Genomic DNA, 4,811 nt, shown 5'->3' on the forward strand with positions numbered 1-4,811 from the left:
AACCCTACTTTTTAAAACAGTAAAAAACTTTAGCGTAAAGAGCGGGGCGTTGAGGAGGAAAAGCCCTTCTCATATATGGAGTAATTTCTGTTCGTTTTAAGTTTTAATGTTGCTCCTTATTTTCATTTAAAAAAAACTTGTTTTTTTAATTTAATTTCTGGACGTTTTTGAATTAATGCATGTTTTGATCTTGGCTCTCCACACCTAAATAATTAAAAAGAAATTTGCATATTAATTAATTGCAATTAATCGGAAGATCTGGAGAAAAAAGGAGCAGGGGAGGAGGCCTAGTTGCCCTCCAATTTTTTGATTACTTAAAAAGGAAACTAGAACTTTTAATTTTTTACGAATGTTTTCGTTGGTAAAAAATATACGTAACGAACTTCTATATTCGTATGTTTTTATTGCGTATATAAGGGGGTTCACCCCTCGTCGATACCTCGCTTTTTACACTAGGGCTTAAATTTTGTCCCAATTCCTTAAGAATGACCTCTGAATCACAAAGGCCGTAGAATAAATAGTTGAAATTCCTAAAAATACTTTAGCGTAAAGAGTGAGGTATTACGAAGAGGTAAGCCCCTCGTATACATAATAATTTTTGTTCGTTTTAAGTTTTAATGCTGCTCCTTACTTTCAGTAGAAAAAACTTTTCATATTTATTTTTCATTGTTTTTTCAAATAATGCTAGAAACTCCTGCGCCCCCTTCATTGAAATTCTCTTCCCCGATGAGAAATTCCTCCTTGGAAATATCCTCTCACGTAACCCTTCCTCCCTTCAAGTCTCCCCCTAAATCAAAAAATTCCCCTGAAAACGTCTTTACACTTCCGAGTAACTATTACTATATGTAAACACAGGTCAAAGTTGGTAATTTGCAGCCCCACCCACGGGGACTGCGGAGGAGTATGTCGCATTGGTCACTTAAAAAGAGCACTGAAAATATCTGTACACTTCCCAGTAACCATTACTATCACAACTTTTAATTTTCGATAGAATGAGCCATCTTGTGACATTCTAGGACCATTCAGTCGATACGATCACCCCTGGGAAAAACAACAACAACAAAAAAAACGAATAAAGACGCATCCGTGATCTGTCTTCTGGCTAAAATGCGAAATTCCACATTTTTGTAGATGGGAGTTTGAAACTTCTACGATATGGTTCTCTGATGCGCTGAATTTGATGGTGTGATTTTCGTTAAGATTGTACGACTTTTAGGGGGTGTTTCCTCCCCATTTTTTAAAATGAGACAAATTTTCTCAGGCTCGTATCTTTTGATGGGTAAGACTAATCTTGATCAAATTTATATATTTAAAATAAGCATTAAAATTCAATTCTTTTGATATAACTATGGTATCAAAATTCCATTTTTTAGTGTTCCGGTTACTATTGAGCCGGGTCGCTCCCTACTACAGTTCGTTACCAGGAACTGTTTGATAGTAGTGTACTATTTTAGCAACAGTATACCAGTAAACTACTAGTTATTAGTTACAAAAGGATTATACTATTAGTTATTAAATAAGAAAAAATTTTTTTTAGCTGAAAGTAAGGAGTGACATTAAAACTAAAAACGAACGGAAATAATCCCGTATATGAATGGGATTGTCCCTTCCTCAAAGCCCTGCTTTTTACTCTAAAGAAACTTCAGCATAAGGAGCCGGGGGTCATAGTGGGGACAGCCCCTTTCATTTGCAAAATAATTTCTGTTTGTTAAGTTTTAATGTCGATCCTTACTCACAGTTCAGGAAAAATGTCTTTTTTTAGGGAAGAAGTTGCATGGGAAGATTATTTCAAGGAGAATTTTTTGTGGGTGATGGAAATTTTTCATGTAGAGGGAGCCAAATTTCCCGGTATGATTTAGAAAACGATAACAAATTAATTAAAAAAAATTTAACTGAAAATAAGCAGCAACATTAAAACTCAAAATTAACTAAATTGTTACGCCAAAGTTTGTTTTTAGACATATTAAAAGGCTTATTATTCTAATTACACGGGCCCTCGTGTGTAAGGAGCCATTCCTAAGTAATTGGAGCCAAAGGTAGAATTTTACCATAAAGGGCAAGATATTAAGGGCTAGGGGCAGCCCCATCATATAAAAATAATTCCTGTTTGTTTTAAGTTTTAATGTCACTCCTTATTTTAATTCAATAAAAAAAAAAGTTTTTTTAACTGAAAGTAAGGAGCGACATTAAAACTTAAAACAACAGAAATTCATCCTTGTGTGAAAGGGGCTGTTCCCTTCTCAACGCCCCGCTATTGACTCTAAAGTTTGACTCTTTCTCTGAATTCTACTTTATTAAACAGGTGAAAACATTAGCGTAAAGAGCGGGGCGTTGAGAAGGGAACAGCCCCTTTCATACACGGATTAATTTCTGTTCGTCTTAAGTTTTAATGTCGCTCCTTACTTTCAGTTAAAAAAATAATTTTTTCTTATTTAATTTCTGAACGTTTTTGAATTAATGCATGTTTGATTTTGGCTCTCTGCACATAAATTATTAAAATGAAATTTGTATATTAATTCTTTTTTTGACTAGATGACTTTCTCTTAGTTTTGATCAGATGATTTTGAGAAATAAGGGGCGGGGAAGGAGGCCTAGTTGCCCTCCAATTTTTCGGCTACTTAAAAAGGCAACTAGAACTTTGAATTTTAAACGAACGTTCTTATTAGTAAAAAATATCCGTATCTTAAGAATTAAATTACGTAACAAACTTCCATATTCTTATATTTTTATTATTTACAAGAGGGGTTTGTCCCCTCGTTAATACCTCGCTCTTGGCACTAAATCTTAAGTTTTGTCCCAATTCTTTAAGAATGACCCCTGAATCAGAAAGGCCGTAGAATAAATAGTTGAAATTGCCAAAAGTACTTTAGCATAAAGAGCGAGGTATTTAGGAGGAGAAGAACCCCTCATATGCATAATAATCTCTGTTAATTTAAAATTTTAATGCTACTCCTTACTTTCAATTGAAAAAACTTTTTCATGTTTACTTTTTCATTGTTTTTTTAAAGTAATGATAGAAAATCCTGCGCCCTTTTCATTGAATTTCTCTTCCCCCATGACATATTCCTCCAAGGAAAGATCCTATAACATAACCCCCTCCCCTCAACCCCCCCTTAAACCAAAAAATCCCCTAAAAACGTCTGTACACTTCCCAATAACCATTACTGCATTTAAACACTGTTCAAAGTTTGTAACTTGCAGCCCTTCAACCGGGGACTGTAGGGGAGTAAGTTATCCCCAGAGTCCCCTATTGGTATTAAATCTCGACCGGACCAGGTGACACTAGAGGGAGTTTGGGGGACCTAAAAGGTTGGAAAACGCTTAGAGTTGGGGGATCGGGAGGAAACTTGGTGGTAAACATAATCTTAAGTCCTAGATAAGTGATTGACATAACCGTAACAAACCCGTTCTCTTCGGGGGAGGAGGGTTATTTCTGAAAAATTAAAAGAGTGAAGTACTTTTAACTTACGAAGGAGTGATCGTATCTTAATGATACTTGATATTCATAAAGATATCGTGTCTCATAACTCTTACATTAAATTCCGACCGGATTCAGTGACATTGGGGCAGTTGGAGGGGTCCTAAAATCTTGGAAAACGCTTAGAGTGGAGGGATCAGGATGAAACGTGATGGGAAAAATAATCTTAAGTCCTAGATATGTGATTGACATAACTGGAACGGATCTGCTCTCTTTGGGGAATGGGGGGGGGGGGGGGTTAATTGTCCAAAATTAGAAAAATGAAATATTTTTAACTTAAGAAGGAGTGATTGGATCTTAATGAAATTTGATATTTGGAAGAATATCATGTCTGAGAGCTCTAATTTTAAATCCCGACCAGATCTGGTCGAGGGGAAGCTGGGGGGGGGGGAACCTAATGTCTTGGAAACACTCAGAGTGGAGGGATTAGGATGAAACTTGGTGGGAAAAATAAGCACAAGTCCAAGGTACGGGATTGACATAACCGGATCGGATCTGCTCTCTTTGGGGGAGTTGGGGGGGAGGTAATTCTAAAAAATTAGAAAAATGAGGTATTTTTAATTTACGAAAGAGTGATCATATATTAATGAAATTTTATATTTAGAAGGACCTCGAAACTCAGATCCCTTGTTTTGAATCCCGACCGGATCCAGTGTCGTTAGGGGGGAGGGAGAGACCGGAAATCTTGGAAAACGCTTAAAGCGGAGAGAACAGGATGAAAATTGGTGGAAAGAATAAGCACAAGTCCAAGATAGTTGACTGACATAACTGGACCTGATCCGCTCTCTTTGGTGGAGTTGGGGAGGGGGATATTTTGGAAAAACGTGAAAAAAATGAGGTATTTGTAATTTACGAACGGGAGATCAGATCTTAATGAAATTTAATATATAGAAGGATCTTGTGTTTTAGAACTCTCATTATAAATTTCGACCAGATCCGGTGACATTGAACTTAAAACGAACAGAAATTACCCCGTATATGAAAGCGGCTTTTCCTCCTCAACGCCTCGCTCTTTACGCTAAAGTTCGGCTCTTTCTCTTAACCCTACTTTTTAAAACAGTAAAAAACTTTAGTGTAAAGAGCGGGGCGTTGAGGAGGAAAAGCCCTTCTCATAGATGGAGTAATTTCTGTTCGTTTTAAGTTTTAATGTTGCTCCTTATTTTCATTTAAAAAAACTTGTTTTTTTAATTTAATTTCTGGACGTTTTTGAATTAATGCATGTTTTGATCTTGGCTCTCCACACCTAAATAATTAAAAAGAAATTTGCATATTAATTAATTGCAATTAATCGGAAGATCTGGAGAAAAAAGGAGCAGGGGAGGAGGCCTAGTTG

Source organism: Artemia franciscana, chromosome 6, assembly GCF_032884065.1.
Source record: "Artemia franciscana chromosome 6, ASM3288406v1, whole genome shotgun sequence".
Lineage (NCBI taxonomy): Eukaryota > Metazoa > Arthropoda > Branchiopoda > Anostraca > Artemiidae > Artemia > Artemia franciscana.